This window comes from Mirounga leonina, unplaced genomic scaffold (genome assembly GCF_011800145.1).
Source record: "Mirounga leonina isolate KUSES-001 unplaced genomic scaffold, KU_Mleo_1.0 Mir_165, whole genome shotgun sequence".
Lineage (NCBI taxonomy): Eukaryota > Metazoa > Chordata > Mammalia > Carnivora > Phocidae > Mirounga > Mirounga leonina.
Genome location: NW_023270415.1, coordinates 3,392,174 through 3,411,758, shown reverse-complemented (window position 1 = coordinate 3,411,758; position 19,585 = coordinate 3,392,174). Strand labels below are relative to the sequence as shown.

At 35.6% G+C, this 19,585-nt stretch overlaps 1 protein-coding gene across 1 annotated transcript in view; it reads right to left on the bottom strand.

The window, feature by feature from the left end:
* Positions 1-19,585, bottom strand: part of SNTG1 (syntrophin gamma 1) — a 956,725-nt gene that overhangs the window by 644,339 nt on the left and 292,801 nt on the right. Inside the window, exon 2 of the mRNA XM_035011136.1 lies at positions 4,445-4,519. The gene's annotated coding sequence lies outside the window, so the exon portion shown is untranslated. The remainder of the gene's footprint in view (positions 1-4,444; positions 4,520-19,585) is intronic.

Genomic DNA, 19,585 nt, shown 5'->3' with positions numbered 1-19,585 from the left:
GTGATCCCCAGGAATATTTCCAGCCTAAAAGCAATGAAAGCAGCTAAAGTTGGAAAACTGGGCAGGACTGAGAGGATGTGGACAGTGTATCAACTAGGTCCACTCTCTCAAGCGGGCAATGTATCCCTCCATCATTTTAGTTGCCATACTCCAAGATTTCTCCAATTTGGCTCTGTAGCTTTGATACAATGTCCAACATTTAAAGTGATGATATTTATGATATTTCTTTAGAATTTTTTGTTGTTTCCTTTATCACCAAAGGTATCTGACAGTAACCTAAGGATTTTGTGAATCTTCTTCACAGCCAGACACAGATACATGAATATACTTTGAGCCCTGAGAGGCTGCCAATAGTCTTCATCCAGCCAGAATTATCCAATCTTCTCTTCATTGAATTTTCCAGAATAGAGGGAGACAGAATGGAATTATCAAGATTAAAGCAACCTACATTAATCCGTCCATGATGGAAAGCAATACCAAGAGCTACCAGAAATCTACACATACTGAGTAGGAAATAGAAAGGAGAGTAATCAGAGTAATCAGTATTATATATATATATATATATAATATATATATAATCAGAGGAATATATATATATATATATATATATATATATATATATATATGTATATAATGTAGCCAGTCTTTTTTCAACTATGAGAGAATGTCTACAACACATAGAATTCAGAGGCACCTGGGTGGCTCAGTCGGTTAAGTGACCAACTCTTGATTTTGGCTCAGGTCATGATCTCAGGGTCATAAGACTAAACTCTGCAGTGGGTTTTGTGCTCAACAGGGAGTCTGCTTGAGGTTCTCTCTCTCTCTCTCTCTCCCCTGTCCCTCCCCCCACTTGTGCACACTCTCTCTCTAAAATGAATAAATAAAATGCACAGAATGCAGCTCCAAAAATATTTTCATCAACCTATTAATTTTTTTTGAAATATTTATTGGTGATGGGTACTAAAGAAGGCACGTATTGAATGGAACACTGGGTGTTATAAGCAAACAATGAATCATGGAACACTACATCAAAAACTAATGATGTATGTATGGTGATTAACATAACATAATAAAATAAAATAAAATAATATAAAAAATTTATTTATTGGGACCTTATTCACATTGGCATGACGGTAGATCCTGGGGTCACAAAGAGAAACAGAAAATAAGCAAAAACCAAAACAAGTCAGCAGGGAACAGCATTGCTCTTTGCACCATGACCAGGAGCTACACCTCCCACAGGCAACTTCTTCAGTCAAATTTCTGTAAACAAGGTAGATGGGGAGTGGGGCTCAGTCAGAAAACATTAAGAAAGTTGCTTAGAATATAAAGCCAGTTTTGTGCTCAAGGCTAAGCTTCTTCGCGTTTGATAATTGTGTTCCTTTACTCAGGACAGACAACAGAGCCAACAAAACCAAAAATACAGATGTTTTACCATTGAAGCCAATGACTAAAATCACAAACATGCCTGAAAGGACTGGGAATTTGAATAACAATCCTAGTGGCAAATGGGCCTACAGAAGTTGCACCCCAGTCGCAGATGCAGTGTGTAACAAAAAGGAACAGACCACAGGAAGACCAATCAAAGTACAATGTCAGATGCCTCAAACATCCTCAAACCAGGGAGAAGCAGTAATAGAAAAAAATTCTACACATTCAAATATTAAGTATTTATATTAGAGTAATCTTGTTCTGACAATAAGAAAAAGCCCAGGAAAATTCCTTTAGCCAAGTAGAGAGGGCAGCCAGCAGAAATTAGGGACAGGTGAGCAGGCTGGGACAGCTGCTCACCCAGTGGACATCCAGTTTGCTTTTGCTCATGGGGCTATTTTCCATTCAAACATGAAGCCAGTTTAGCTTTAAATGTGGACAAATATAAGCATGAATAAAACATTGGAGGCACAAGTAAAATTCTACAGGTCAGGTCAGAAACTGTAAGGAATCCAGTACAGTATATGCTGAGACATGTAGTTTTGAAATATTTCATATGTACAAAGTATCAGAAAATACGCAATGTGGGTAGGCTATGTGTTATTAGACCATGTTTAGTATTTCTCTTCTTTATTCAACCTGTCTCAAAACAGTATCAGTTCAGGGGCACCTGGGTGGCTCAGTCGGTTGGGCATCTGCCTTCAGCTCAGGTCATGATCCCAGGGTCCTGGGATCAAGGCCTCAAGTCCTGCTGTCTGCTCAATGGGGAATGTGCTTCTCCCTCTGCCTGCCACTCCCCCCAGCTCGTGGTCGCTCCACCCCCTTTCTCTCAAATAAATAAATAAAATCTTCCAAAAAAAAGCATTATCAATTCAGACATGTTGCTTATCAATAAGGTGTGTTAAACTAAAACAAACAAACAAACGTAGGAGGCAAAGATCTATACCTAAGATGAAGAGAAATGTTTGAAATGCATCTAGAGATATTTTTTAAATAAAGTATTAACTATTCGTTGTGAGGTAATAGCCACCCTCAAATGAATTTCCATTATTCTCTTTGTGACTGCCTTTCTCCCTGTTTTCATTTATAGGTACCTCTCTTGGGCTTCCAACAACATGTACAGGGTATGATACTTCAAAATCATGTAGAGGGAGATTTGCACAATGGTGAAGTGAACACATACAGGGTAACACCTGACACTGGGAAACCTAAGTAGGTAATAAATGATCTCTTTCACACAGCAGTCACTTTTCCATCTCTGGCTAGCACAGCATAATCCTGGCAATTCCCACTTTTATGTTTCGCTGTCTGTCTCTGTTTAAGTTAATGCTTCCACATGGGCTTCAAAGGAAAGAACTGAGAAGCCAAAGAATCACAGGCTTCCAGGAAATATTAATGTCTGTCAGATCTGTAGGGTTTTGGGGAATGAGGAATGGATTCAGAGGTAAGGAAAAGCAGAGGTAAAGAAACCAAGTAGTTCTGGAACACCCACTCCTGTTTCAATATATATATATATATTTTTTTTACCCCTCTCTTTTATCTTTTGGGCTTCTCTCTGATATTTTATTTGGAGAAAAGGTCTAACTATGAAAACAGTCTAGTGATTAAAAATCATTTGAAAACCTTGAATATAATTTTCTGATGCACTGGGATGTGTTCCTTTTGATTCCTTGGAAAATGTGTTTTAGAATTTTCTAGGTTTATTCAAATGATGAGAATGATTTGTGTTTTAACATGAGGCCAAAAACTACATGCATTCAGGTGGTTAGGGATCAGGATTCAGTGAGGAAGGAAGAATGAATCTATTAGCAATATCTGTCTCTATCTGAGTTCTATTGTGATTAATATGGCATTATATGGGTTCCGTTCTAAATATTTATTATTAAATAATTTAGAATATTGAGTAACCAGAACAACTTCAGATCTAGTTGTTTATTATCTTAAGTGACTCTGAACTTTGCCATACTCCTCGAGAACACAGTCTGGGAAATCCGCTAATAGGCCATCTGTGTGGATGCATTTAGTCCCAGAACTCTATGATTTTCATAAAACACAGATATATACTCAAGAATTCCTGACATTTTAATACTGCATTTAAATATAATTTAATACAACAATATGTACACAGCACACTTTTAAGTGTTAATGTTCCTTTAAACATAAAAGATGACAATGAGTTTCATTAGTCTCACTAAAACCATAATATAAGTCCTTGCATGAGAGGAAATAAGAACTCAAAAATACTGTGAAAATTTATTAGGAAAATAGATTTAGTAACTTCAATCCTAGACTTTAGTGACCAGATTCTGCTTTTCCTAGTAAATAGAGTATGAGTCCTTCCAAAAGTAATATTTGTCCTAGAGCCAAAGTCAGAGACTTCTACTCATTTTGCACCTGCTTTGCCTCTACTGATTCATGAGCTCCCTTTCTGAAGGCATATTCGATTTACTTTACTAATTTTCATTACCCGTTCTCAACCTTGTTCTGAATAAACAACAGAGACTGTGATCGTTCCCTAGGCTCTAATGTTGTGAAGCATTTTAAAACACTTAGCCAAGGCCCCCCCTTGTACGGGCACATATTTACCCTTTCTCTGGGATTTACCCTTTCTCTGGGCCGGCAGAGCTCACAAAAGTGGTGACACCAGTTCCCACCTTGATCAGGAGTCATGGACCCCTCACCTAATCACGTAAGCTTCAGAAACTTTGTATTGCTCTTTCCTCTGAATGATGCTCATTAAAGGAACAATATGAATTTAATACAGTTGTTTAAATAAATATGGTGGAAAGCTATGTCCAAATGAAGTCTAACTACTGAACATTAACATGTGTTCGGAGTGTTGCCCCCCTCCCCACACCAGGAAATTAAAAAAAATTTCTTATATTGTTCTAGAGGAAAGAGGCTTCATAAAGCTTAATATTGAAGAAAACAACTTATAATAGAAATGTAGAAAAATGAATATTTTTTTTCATTAATTTACCCACAATGACTTTTTGAAAAGTAACGGTCTTACCTGAATTTAGGTAGAGCAATGTTTTCCTTTTTCAGAGGTCACTTCTCTGGCAATCTTAACATTCTGGAGAATAGTCTAGATGCAGAAAGCAAAATTAAAAGTCCTATGAGCATTCAAAATAGAGGCAATAAAATCATACACTGAAATTTATTCACTTTATCCATAAGGAAGACATGCATCCCATTTATGTTTATATCATATACATTTTTAACACATTTCTTTGTGAATTTCTAGGAGTAACTCAAAACCTTGTGAATCACCAAGGGGAAAAATAACATCATAAGTATTTCCCAAATGGCTAATATCATAAGACTGAGTTCTGCAGAACACATTTTGGGGAAATTGACTTATAAAAAAAGTACAAAAGCCTATTTGGTAATCTGCCCAAAATAGTATCTGTCAGTAGTCAGCATTTAGATATAAGCTGCCAATACCACAGCCTTAAGAATTAGACTCCAAGTTTAAATTATTGATATCATTTAAAAGCACTCCTTATGAGGAATAGTCTTTGATTTGATGCCATTATTTTTAATGAGACATAGCTATTAACTCACTTTTATACTGAGGAGAGGGGGTTAGCCTCTATACATCAAGGCCTGTTAAGAGATTGCTAATTCCAAAGGCTAGAATGATGTTTCTGCCTTTGCCACTTCATTTTTAATGATCTCATTTATGTTATTTGTCCTCCCATGAACTCAATCGTAGTTTTCAAAATGCTCTAACACTTTATTAAAATGATAAGCAAGTGAAATGTTGTATTTAATAGAACAGTGGTTATCAGGAGAAGTTCCAGATGCATACAGCTGGCTGCAGAGAAATTGCTTGCATAGCTCATCAAAGATATATATATGATTCTATACAGAGGCCTATGATTAATAATATATGACTTTTTAATAAGATCCACAGCGAAATCTGAACCTTAGCCATGTTGAGAACCCTAAAGTAGAATATAAGCTTCTGGACTATGGTAGGAATAATTCTGGACTGGCTCCTAGATTCCCACGCCCTGGTATATACACTGTATGATCCCTTCCCCTCTGATGTCTTGATTGTGGGTTGAGCTTGTGACTATGATGTATTTCACTTCTGTGATGGGTTTCCATTAGATGACAAACACAAAGGGATTTTGCAAAATCAGTTAATTTTGAGTCAACTAATTTGAGGGAGATTATCTTAAGGTAGCTGGATTTGGCCAAGGGAGGGGAGGTCTTACAAAGGGTCAGAGATTCAAACTGGGAAAGATTCTCCTCCTTTGAAGAATTAAGCTGCCTTGTTGGGGAAGACCACATACCTAAGACCTTCAGAAGGCTGCTAGTAGGAGGAGCTCAGAGCAGTCACTGGCTGATGCAACATAAAAATAGGGAAATCAGTCCCACAAACACAAAAAACTGGATTCTGTCAATGACTTATATGGATTTGGAAAAAGACCCTGAGCTCAGGGTCAGAACATAGCCCAGCTGACACATGACTGCAGCCTTGGGAAACCCTGCCTGTGATGAGGGTTATTTTTTAATTCATAAATTTGATGATTCAGAATTATGTATTCGGTGAGAATAATATCAATTGCAGTACAATTCTCAATATTGTATCTCAAGGTACATAAAATTTAAGCTTTTGTTGTTTATTTAGTTGTTTTCCATGAACTAATTATTTAACCTGATCCCATTTTCTGCATTTCTTTTTTCCTATAGATGTATTCCATGGGTTTTATTTCAGAAATAATAAATATACAGCAAACCTCTCCAATTAAAAACAAATAAATGAAACATGTCCTTGTTCCACAGGTCCCTATTGAGGTGTAAGAGTAGGAACACTGCTTAGAGAACAATGTGCTGTCATCACTCTGGCAGCTCCACACCTGATTTCTCTGGTTATAGAGGGGGACCGGTATCGCCTTAAGCAACGATTCTTACATCCCCAGGCACAAGCAGTAGCAAGTACAAGTGAAAAAGGAAAAGGAAACCCGATGGCTAAATGTCTCAGTTTATGTCTTTACTTCACATACTCACCAGCTTCAATTCCACAACCACCCATTGATGTTTACTTTTAAACAGTAGTTGGTGTCACCACAAAGACTTCATAATGTAATACCATGAGTGAAACAAAGAAGCCAAATAAAAATTAAAAACCAAAAAAAAAAAAAAAAAACCGAATTTGCTAATGCTATTAAGTCAATACCTAAAGAAGGTAAGTAGAATAATTTATTGCTTAAGAAAATCCAAGAAGGGAAGGATTCAAAGTTTCTGCCAACTGGGAAATACAAGGCAAAAAAAGAAATTCTAGGGACCTGGTTACCACGTCTTTCCTCAGGTTCTAAGTTCACTGACTGGTCTGCCTTTCTATCTCTGCCTTTCCAGGTCATAATATGCATGTTTTATATATAATGTCTAGGATCTTAAGCTGTACTTGTGTAAGAAGTGGGCAAAACTTATGCTACTCCAGTTTCTTTAGAACCAGAAATCCAACTCTATTTTTTGATTTAGGAATTGAATAGAAAAATTTTAAATGAAAAATTTAAGAGAATACTCATGACTTTACAAACACATTCCTGACTTCAGTTATTCAAGGTATGTCATTTAATACAGATATATTCATATTGCTTGTATGCCCTATGCTGGGTTTTCATAAATTGTTATTCACCGAAAACACTGTACCACAAATACCATTGAAGAAAACAAATTCAGGCATAAGTGTTGAAAAGTTAAAGAAAGAAAATTAAATAAATGAAATCTAAAGTATTTTGGAACATTATTCATCCATATAGACATTTTAAACAATCATCACTTAATAAGGCACAGCATTATCCAAATCCTACTTGGGTTTCAACATAGGGTTTCTTCATAGACTTCTAAGACAAAGCATCATTATTCAACTGGAAAGTAAATTTTGATGTGTTTTCAAAACAACTTTTTTTTCCGTTTTATGAACAATAAGAATTTCACAAGTCAGAGCTTTCAAAATGGAATATTTGTCACTATTTGGAAAATTCTATCAGCTTTGATGTTACGAAATGAAAAAAAACAAAACAAAACAAAACAAAAAAATCAAGCTCTGTTGAAACTGATCTCAGCAGAACTGCAGTAAGCTTTCTTCTTGCCCAAACTCACTCAAGCACTCTATTATAGTTAACAAAAGGCATTCTGTGTCCTCCAAACATGAGTCTTTATTTACAAAATAAAGTATGTTGCAATAGAATGACAACCTCAAATTAAACTTGCCAAGGGCAGTTAAAAGCATGCATACTGCAGTGTGTTATAACCACAGGGGTCAGGATTTACCTTCATGTTGCAGGCTAGTAACAAGCATTCCACACTACAGGGGGTAGGAATATTATTAATGACATTTTAGGGTTTTGCTTCAAGAATGCCAAAATAATTATTAATTAATTATTTTCATAATATTTACAGAAACATAATAGGTGACACAGTGATGTTTTCTTGGCTTGCATTTCAAAATACATTTTATAAGATTACTGTGTCAAGGCAATGAGCTGATTTATCAGTCAGCTTAGGATAATAGAGACAGGGAAAAATCACATCTTTCAAAACCATGACAGAAATTGTAAAAAGGGTCATAATTCTTAACTCTTCCCTATACTCAGACCTTTTGCAATTGGCCCATAGCATCTCCCAGTAAGAGTGTTTAGTTCCTTACCGCTTAAATCTATGCTGGGCTTGATGAGTAGTTTCCACAAAATGAAAAATATGTTAGTACTGGAACCAGGGCTCAAAAAGCTTTGCATATTTCCACTTTCTCTCAGAACTTTTCCAGTGGAAATAACAAGCCCAGAAGAGCCTGCTGAATGATGAAAGCTCACACAGAGGAGAGACTAATTGTCCCATCTGAGGCCCTGGATGTTTGAGAAGTCACCAAAAGTGCTTATCTGACTCACAGTCAACCACAGAAACATGCAAGAGCCAAGACTAGAGATTTTTAGCTGACTCATAGTCACATAAGCAATAATAACTACTTATTTTTTCGAGTTGCTAAAATTTTGGATAGTTTATTATGTACCAAACACTAAGGAATATAACCACAGAAATGAAAAAAATTATGCATGCAATTGTACATTTAACAGATACTTTCATGAATCTCATATTTCTCTCATTTACATTGAATTGCTTAAGCAATAATTATATATACATTTTCTTATTGTATTCAGAGAATATCCTTTGTAGACTTCTTTTTTTTTTTAAATGTTTTATTTACTTATTCATGAGAGTCAGAGAGAGAGAGAGAGAGAGAGAGAGGCAGAGGCAGAGGGAGAAGCAGGCTCCCCGCCTAGCAGGGAGCCCAATGCGGGACTCGATCCCAGGACCCCGGGATCATGACCTGAGCCGAAGGCAGACACTTAACCATCTGAGCCACCCAGGTGCCCTATCCTTTGTAGACTTCTACAATGGCATTAGTCTGTGAATTATTGGGTGTCTTTCTGTCTTTTGTTTCTATCACTGCCCTGACAAAATAAACCTGTATACAATTATTGCAAAAAGTCAGAAGTCATAGTCAATGTCCTTCACTGCAGCCACGGAAATCCATCTCTTATCCCCTGGAATTAATGCAGCAATTTGGAAAATAGTTTGCTAGTCCCTCAAAGTGTGAAATGAATGTATAAGAGACATCTGCTATTTCATGTATTAACAGAGTCTCACAAAGGGAGCATTAAGTATTTGAAATAAAATGTTACATGAAGAAAATTTAAGCATCTGAAAATGATATGTGTTATAATACAATATTTATAAAGGTAAAACAGAGGAAAATTAAATGCCATATTGCTTAACCATACATACTTTTCAAAAAAGCAAGGGGAAGGAGAGGATTCTGGGAAGATGGCAAAATAGGAAGCACAGGGAATCTGTTTTTCCTCACCTGAACAACAATTGCACTGGCAGGATATGTTTAATGTAATTTTGGAGTTCTGGACTCTATTTGAAGGCCTGAAACTTCCAGGGGGAAAGCTTGGACAATAAATCATAGTTAATTTTAGCTCTTAGTACAGTAGCTGCTGTACATGCTCCATTCCCAGCCCGATGTCAGGCAGCTGTGCACATGTTCCTAGAGCAGCCTGCACACAGCTTTCGGAAGCCAGAGTGAGCACACAATGACCCTGTCCTCCAAGTATTGGGGATCTGTGTTCTGATCACTGATTGCTGCTTCTGATCACAGAGGTGCAGACAAAGAGATGGGAGGCCATTGTTGCCGCACCCTCCCCCAATATGGTAAGTCTCCCCCCCGCCCCCGCAGAAGTGACTTCTAAGGCGATTAAGTGCTCTTTACCACCACCTTAATTTTCTCTTTTTCTCCTTTGGGAGTCAGATTTTAAAGGCCGGGACATGTACATGCAAGTGTATATTCAGTGACAGTTATAAAGCAGCTGTGTATGTCCAGTAAAAGAGCATAGAGTCAGAAAAAGCCTAAGAAGAACTTAAGTTGACATCTGAGACCAATACTTGGCACAGCAACCACCTATAAAAGTTAAACTAAAAAAAAAAAACAAAAAAACTAAGCAAAAATTATTTTAAAAATAGAAAACTCAGGAAAGGACAATATGATTTCTAGTGTTATATTATTAGACACAAATGTCCAGTTTTACCACATGCATACACACACACACACAAACACAAAGCACACAAAAAAACTGGAAAGTATGGCCCATTCAAAGAGAAAAAAAAATCAACTGAAACTGTTTCTAAAAAATAACCTACTGGCAGATCTACTAGATAAAGACTTTAAAATAACTGATTTGGAGATGGTCAAAGAACTAAAGAAGAATATAAAGTCAGGAAGTTTATGTATAAACAAAATGAAAATATTAATAAAGAGAAAGCCTAAAAAGAAACAAAAAAAAAAAATCTGGAAGTGAAAAGTATAATAAATTCAAAGGCAGGTTTGAACAGGCAAAAAAAAAGAATCAGCAATCTTATAGATAAGGCAATGGAAATTATTGAGTCTGAGGTGCAGAAAGAAAAAAAGGTTGAAGAAAAGTAAACAGTGCCTAGGGAGCTTATGGGACATCACCTAGAAAACAAACATGCATGCAGTGGAAGTTTCAAAAGGCAAAGACAGAGAGAAAGGAGCAAAGAGAACATTTGAAGAAATAATTGCTGAACTATCTTAAGTTTAATGAACATTAACACACCCATCTAAAAAGCTCAATGAACTCCAAACTCAAAGAGAGACACATCAAGGCACATTTTGGTCAAATTATTAAAAGCCAAAGACAGAGAAAATCTTGAAGGCAGCAAGAAAAAAATGACACATAATATACAATTGATTCTCAATAAGATTATGAGCAGATTTCTCATCAGAAATTTTGAAAGCCAGAAAGCAGTAGGTAATATACTCAAAGTACTAACTAGAAAAACAAACAAAAAACAAAAAACAAAAAACAAAAAAAGCTATCAACCAAGATCCCTATATCTGGCAAAACTGCCCTTCAACAGTGTGGGGGAAATTAAAACATTCTTCTAAAAAAAAAGCTAAGGAACTATGGAAAGAGCCAAGATGTCCATCGACAGATGAATGGATAAAAAAGATGTGGTGTATATGTATATATATGTGGTGTATATATACACAATGGAATATTATGCAGCCATCAAAAGGAATGAAATCTTGTCATTTGCAACATGGATGGAACTGGAGGGTATTACACTGAAAGAAATAAGTCAATCAGAGAAAGACATGTATCATATAACCTCACTGATATGAGGAATTCTTAATCTCAGGAAACAAACTGAGGGTTGCTGGAGTGGTGGTGGGTGGGAGGGATGGGGTAGCTGGGTGATAGACATTGGGGAGGGTATGTGCTATGGTGAGCACTGTGAATTGTGTAAGACTGTTGAATCACAGACCTGTACCTCTGAAACAAATAGTACATTATATGTTAAAAAAAAGAAGAAGAAGAAGAAGAAGAAGAGAGCAGGAAGGGAAGAGTGAAGGGGGGAAATCGGAGGGGGAGACGAACCATGAGAGACGATGGACTGAGGGTTCTAGAGGGGAGGGGGGTGGGGGATGGGTTAGCCTGGTGATGGGTATTAAAGAGGGCATGTACTGAATGGAGCACTGGGTGTTATACGCAAACAATGAATCATAGAACACTACATCAAAAACTAATGATGTAACGTATGGTGATTAACATAACATAAAAAAATAAATAAATAAAAGCTGAGGGAGTTCCTTACAACTAGGCCTGCCCTGCAAACAATGCTCAGGGGAATCCTGCTGGGTGAAGAGAAAGAATATTAGATTGTAATTTGGAGTTATAAAAAGAATTCTCAAGAAAGGCAATACATTGGCAATTAAAAAAAAAAACTAGTATTACACTAACTACTTTATAACGTTACCTTTTTTTCTACATGATTTAAAAGATTAATATGAAAAATTATTAGACTAAAAGCTAGCATTATTTTAACTTTGGTTTATAACTCCGCATTTTGTTTCTTACCTAATTTAAGAGACTAATGCATTTAAAAAAATTACTAGTTTAATTTGGGGGGCATAGAATGCGTAAAGATTTTTAATTTTGTGACATCAACATCCAAAACCAATACAGACAGAGGTGTAAAGGAGCAGAGTTTTTGTAAGTTACTGAAGTTAGGTTAATATAAATTCAAATTAGTGTTATAGTTTTAGAATGTCAAATGTGAGCCCCATGGTAACTATGAATAAATTAGCTACAGAATATACATAAAAGCAAATAAGAATTTAAACATTTCACTACCAAATATCAACTAAACAGAAAAGAAGTAATGTAGGAAATAAAGGACAAAGGAAAGTGACAAAATAAGTCCCTTACTTTATTTTTTTTTAATTTTTTTTCAAGTTATGGTTTAAGTTTTATTTTGGAACATCAACCCTGTGAGAAATACATGTCTCAGTAGGATTTGATTTCCCTATAGGTACTTTCCCAAAGAAACAAACAAAAGCATGATGAGACTGCTTGATTTTCAAATGTCACTTGTTTGCCTCAGGAACAGTGTACTTGATACAGGTTGTCCTAGAAATCCTAAATCTATACATCATAGTTTCATTGCTGGCAGTGATTCCAAAGAGTCAAGAACAGGAGAAGCAGTACTACCTCAGCCCACCTTGCTCAAACTTGATATTTGGCTCCTTCCTGAATGGAGATGAGAAAGGACACAGCCTCCTGTTCACAGGAGTGAGCACTGTGCAGAAATCTTTAACACCTACAGAGAGGGGCTTTCTGTCATCTTCGCTGCCCACAGCGCAACCCTTTTGCCTTCCTCCCAGCCATTACCCTCCTCTATTCTTTTCTTTCTTTTTCTTCTTTCTTTCCTGTTTATATTTGTGTTTTCTTTTACTTATACTTTTTTTTATTATGTTATGTTAATCACCATACATTACATCATTAGTTTTTGATGTAGTGTTCCATGATTCATTGTTTGCATATAACACCCAGTGCTCCATTCAGTACGTGCCCTCTTTAATACCCATGACCAGGCTAACCCATCCCCCACCCCCTTCCCCTCTAGAACCCTCAGTTTGTTTCTCAGAATCCATCCTCTCTCATGGTTCGTCTCCCCCTCTGATTTCCCTCCCTTCATTTTTCCCTTCCTGCTATCTTCTTCTTTTTTTTTTTTTTAACATATAATGTACTATTTGTTTCAGAGGTACAGGTCTGTGATTCAACAGTCTTACACAATTCACAGCACTCACCATAGCACATACCCTGTCCCTTACTTTAAATGTAAATGGATTTAACTCTCAAATCAAAAGACAGAGATTGGCAGAATGGATAAAAACGTATAATTCAGCTATGTGTTATCTACTAGATATTCATCCTGGACCAAAAGACACAAAGAAATTGAAAGTATAAGAATGGAAAAAAAGATCCCATGCAAATAGTAACTAAAAGAGTACAATGGTAGCTATACAATTATGAGACAAAATAGACTTTAAATCAAAAAAAGTTTATAAGAGACAAAGGGTCACATTGTATATTAATAAAAGGTGTAACATATCAAGAAGATAAAATAATTATAAACATTTGTGAATCTAGTAACAGACTACCAAAATATATGAAACAAAAACTGAGAGAAGGGAGAATTACATAGGTCTACAATAATAGTTGGAGACTTCAGTACTGCACTCTGAATAATGGATAGAAAACCAGACCAAAAAAGCAGAAAGAGTCAACTTGAAAAACATAGTAACTAAGTAGACCTAACGGACATATGCAAGACACTCTACTGAACAGCAATGGCACACTCATTCTCTCAAGTGCACATGGGACATCTTCCAGGATAGGCCATGTGGTAGGCCACAAAGTATGTCTCAGTAGATTTGAAAAAGATAGATATCATACAAAGTATCTTCTCTGACCAGGAAATGTAATACTAAGGAGAAAATCAATAGATGCAAACTCTTACATGAAAAACAAGAACGATCTCAAATCAACAGCCCAACTTGACAAATTAAGGCAATGGAGGCAGGATGACAAACTAAGCCCAAAGCTAGAAGAAGGAACCAATGATAATCAAAATAGATACTAGATGGGCATCTGCGGGGCCGACTCTTGATTTCAGCTCAGGTCATGATCTCAGGATTATGATATTGAGTACCATGTCAGGTTTCATGTTTAGCGGTGAGTCCACTTGAGGTTCTCTCTCCCTGTTCCCCTGCCCCCACTTGCACTCTCTCTCTCTTTCTCTAAAATAAATAAATAAAATCTTTAAAAAAATAGATATTAGAAAAACAGTAGAGAAAATCAGTGAAACCAAAAATTCCTTGAAAAGATCAAAAGAATTGACAAAATTTTAGCTACATGGACTAGAAAAATAAAAAAAGAAAGAAGACCTGAATTAATAAAATCAGAAATGAAAGTGGAGATGTTATTGCCAAATCAATAAAACTAAAAAAGATTTTAAGAGAGTACTATGAACAATTATATGTCAAAAAATTGAATGATCCAGATAAAATCGACAAATTCTTAGAAACAAAAATTTAAGACTAAATCACTAGGAAATACAAAACCTAAAGGCATCACACTCCCTGATTTCAAACAATACAAAGCTACAGTAATTAAAAACAGTATAGTATTGGTGTAAAAAAAAAGATCAATGGAACAAAATAAAAAAATCAGAAATAAATCCACACATATACAGTCAACTACTTTATGACAAAAAAGCCAAGAATATTCAATAACAAAGGTACAGTCTCTTCAATAAATGATGTTGGGTATATTGGACAGTTACGTGCAAATTAATGAAATGAACTACTCTCTTATACCACACACAAAAATTAACTCAAATTTATTAAAGATTTGAACATAAGACTAACTATAAAAATTCTAGAAGAAAACAAAATCAGTAAGCTCTTTAACATAGATCTTGGCGATGATTTTTTTTAATCTGACACTAAAATCAAAAGCAACAAAAGAAAAAATTAAAAAGGGGACTAAATCAAACTAAAAAGCTTCTGCACAGCAAAGGAAATGATCAACAAAATGAAAAGGCAACCTACTGAATGGGAGAAAATTTTTCCAAATCATGTTTCTGGTAAGGGTCTAGTATCCAGAATATATAAAGAGGTTACACAGCTCAATAGGAAAAAAAAAAAAAAAAGTTAAAAATGGGCAGAGGACTTTAGTATATGTGCTGCAGAAGCGAGCACTGGGCAGAGGACTTTAATAGACATTTTTCCAAAGAAAACATACAGATGGCCAAGATGTACATGGAAAGATACTTAACCTCACCAATCATCAGGGAAATGCAAGTCAAAACCACAATGAGAGATGACCTCACACCAGTTACCATGGCTAGAATCAAAAAGACAAAAAATAGCAAGTGTTGGGGAGGATGTGGACAAAGGAGAACTCTCATGCAGTGTTGCATGGGAGTGGGAATGTAAATTGGTGCAGCCACTATGGAATATATAGAGGTTCCTCAAAAAATTAAAAATAAAACTACCGTACAATCCAGCAATATACCTTCTGGTTATTTATCCAAAGAAAATGAAAAGAATAAACTGAAAAAAAAATATGCAGCCCCATTTTCATTGCAGCATTATTTACAATATCCAAGATAGGGTACAACCCAAGTGTCCATTGATAGAGAAATGGATAAAAATGATGTGGTACATATACACAATGAAATACTATTCGGCCATAAAGAAAGAATGATATATTGCCATTTGTGATAATATAGATGGACCTTGGGGCATTATGCAAAGTAAAGTTAGACAAAGAAAGATAGATACTTTATGATCTCTCCTACATAGAATCTAAAATATATATGTAACCAAGCTCACAGATGCAGAGATCAGATTGGTGGTTGTCAGATGCAAGGAGTAGTGGGCAGGAGAAATGTGTGAACTGTTTTTGTTGTTTTTCTTGTAGTTTAAATTTGATTTAAAAAAAACATAATCACTAGGGCGCCTGGGTGGCTCAGTTGGTTAAGCGACTGCCTTCGGCTCAGGTCATGATCCTGGAGTCCCTGGATCGAGTCCCGCATCGGGCTCCCTGCTCGGCAGGGAGCCTGCTTCTCCCTCTGACCCTCCCCCATCTCGTGCTCTCTCTGTCTCATTCTCTCTCTCAAATAAATAAGTAAAATCTTAAAAAAAAACAACAACACCATAATCACTAATCAAAATTCTCTGGATATAAAAAAGCCCTAGGTGAATTCTACCAAACATTTAAGTAAGAACTATTAGCAATCCTTAAATTTTTCTAAATAATTGAAGAGAAAGGAACACTTCCCAATTCATTCTATGAAGCAAGCATTACCCGATACCAAAGCCAGATAAAAACACTACAAAAACCTACAGATCAACATCACTTATGAACAATGATGTAAAAATCCTCAACAAAATATTGGCAAACCAAATTCAGCTGCATATTACAAGGATTTTACACCATGACCAAATGGGATTTATTGGTGGAATGCAAAGATGATTTAACATGTAAAAATCAGTTGATGTAATACAGCACGTTAACAGAATAAAGGGGGTAAAAACCACATGATCATCTCAACTGCTACAGAGAAAGCATTCAACAAAATTCAACACTCTTTCTTGATAAAAGTACTCAACAGGCTCACATAGAAGGAAAATCTCTCAATAAAATTAAATCCATATATTCCCATAACAAAATTTATACTCAGTGTTGAAAGACTCAAAAGCTTTTCCTGTACAACCAGGAACAAGGCAGAGATGACTGCTTTCACCAATTCTATTCAACATAGTCCTTAAAGTTCCAGCCAGAGAAATTTGGCAAGTAAAAGAAATAAAGATATCTAAATTGGAAAGGAGGAAGTAAAATTAATTCTCTTTGCAGATGATATGATCTTGTATGTAAAAACCCTAAAGTTTCTACACACAAAAATATTGTTACAACTAATAAATCAATTCAGCAAATTAACAGGAAACAAAAGAAAAAGATAAAAATAAGTTACGTTTCTATACACTAACAATGAACAATCTGAATAGGAAATTACAAAAGCAATTCCACTTACAATAACATCAAAAATAACAAAATACTTAGAAATTAACTTAAGCATGAAATTAAAGACCTGTATGATGAAAACTACAAAACATTGTTGAAAAAAATTAATTACACAGAAACCCATCCCATGTTTATGAATTTGAAGACTTAATATTGATAAGATGTCAATACCACTGATCATCACCTAAAGATTCAATGCAATCCCTATCAAAATACCCAATGGTATTTTTTTGCAAAAATAAAAAAAAATACATATTAAAATTCATATGGAATCTCATGGTATCCCAAATAGTCAAAATATCTTGAAAAAAAGAACAAAGCTGAAAGACTCACACACGTCCTAATTTCAAAATTTAACTACAAAACTTTAGCAGCCAAAGCAATCAATGTGGTGCTGGCAAAAAGGCAGATAGACCTATAGGCCAATGGAATTGAATAGGAAGATCAGCTAAGAAAAAGAAAAAATGCAACATAGGCATGGTCAAATGATTTTTGTCAAAGTGGCAAGATTATTCAATGGGGAAACAGTCTTGACAACAAATCGTGTTGAAAAAACTGGATATTCACATGCAAAAGCATGAAACTGGATCCTCTCCTAATACCATAAACAAACATCTCAAAATGGATCAAAGGCCCAAATATAAGACCTCAAAGTATAAAATTCTTAGAAGAAAACATAAAGCAAAAGCTTCACAATTCTGGATTTTGCAACGATTTCTTGCATATGACTCTAAATGCATAATTAGCAAAGAAACAAAATAGGCAAATTGAACTTCATTAAAATTAAATATTTTGTTCACCAAATGACAACATCAAGAGAGTAAAAGGGTTACCCAGAGAATGAGAGAAAGTACTTGCAAATCATGTTTCTGATAAAGGATTAATATCCAGAATACAAGAAGAATTAAAACAACAAATAAACAGACAACCTGATTGAAAAATGGGCAAAAAGATTGAAAACACATTTCTCCAAAGAAGATACACAAATGAATAATAAGCCCATGGAAAGATACTCAACATCATTAACCAGGGAAATGCAAATCAAAACTACAATGAGATACAACCTCTCACCTGTTAGGATGACTGATATTAAAGAAAAAAAAAAAAAAAAAACAGAAAATAACAGTTGTTGGTGAGGATGTGGAACAATTGTTGGTATGAATGTAAAATGGTAGGTACAGCTGCTATGCAAAACAGTATGGAGATTCTTCAAATAATCGAAGATAGAATTACTATATGACCCAGCAATTCCACTTCTAGGGATATACCCAAAAGAAATGGAAAAAAATAGTCTCAAAGATTTAATTATACATTCATGATCACAGCAGTATTATTCAGAATAGATAAAACATGGAAGAATTCTAAATGTCCATCAGTAAATGTGTATAAAAATGTAGTATATACATACAATGGAGTATTATTCATCCTTAAAAAGGAAGACAATTTTGAAATATGCTACAGCTTTGATGAACCTTGAAGACATTATGCTAAATGAAATAAGTCAGTCACAAAAATATAAATACTGTATTATTTCACTTACATGAAGTACTTAGAGTTGTCGAAATCACAGAGACAGAAAGTAGACTAGTGGTAGCCAGAGTCTGGGGCAGGGGAAGAACGAGAAGTTGTTAAATGAGTATAGATTTTCAGTTTTGTAAAATGACAATAAAGTTTTGATATTTTGCTTGAAGTGATAAATGTTGATACCAGTAGTCTGTGATTAGTTGCACACATATATTGTAATACTAGAACAACTACTAAGGAAACTTCAAATAGCAGTGTATTCAAACACATAAATAAATCAAAATAGAATAAAAAATTGAATTCTTTTCTTCTAAAAAGATTTATTTATTTATTTGAGAGAGAGAGCATGTGTCAGGGGAGGGACAAAGGTGGAGGGAGTGAGAATCCTCAAACTCCCCGCTGAGCATGGAGCCCCCCATGGGGCCCAATCCCAAAGCAAGAGTCACCCGCTTAACCAACTGAGTCACCCAGGCACCACTCAAAATGGAATTCTAAAACTGTTCAAGTAACCAATAAGAGGGAAAAAAAAAAAAAAATGAGAAACAGGAAGAATATAATAAAACAAATAATAAAATGGCAGACTTCAGCTCTAACATGTCAATTAATTATATAAGTGGAAATGATCAAAATATTCCAATTAGGGGTGCCTGGGTGGCTCAGTTGTTAAGCGTCTGCCTTTGGCTCAGGTCATGGTTCCAGGGTCCTGGGATCGAGCCCCACATCAGGCTCCCTGCTCAGCGGGAAGCCTGCTTCTCCCTCTCCCACTCCCCCTGCTTGTGTTCCCTCTCTTGCTGTGTTCTCTCTCTGTCAAATAAATAAATAATCTTAAAAAAATATTCCAATTAAAAGAAATTGTTTGATGGATTAAAAATCCTAACCCAACTATAAATTGTCCAAAAGAAACTCAGTTCAAACATAATGATATATGTTAAGAGGATGGGAATAACATAATATTCAAATATTAAAATAAGCAGGAGTCGCTATATTAATATCAGATAAATTAGACTTTAGGGCAAAAAAATTACCAGGGACAGAGGCACCTGGGTGGCTCACTCAGTTAAGTGTCTGCCTTTGGCTCAGATCATGATCTCAGGGTCCTGAGATCAAGCCACCCATCAGGCTCCCTGCTCAGCTGAGAGGCTGCTTCTCCCTCTCCC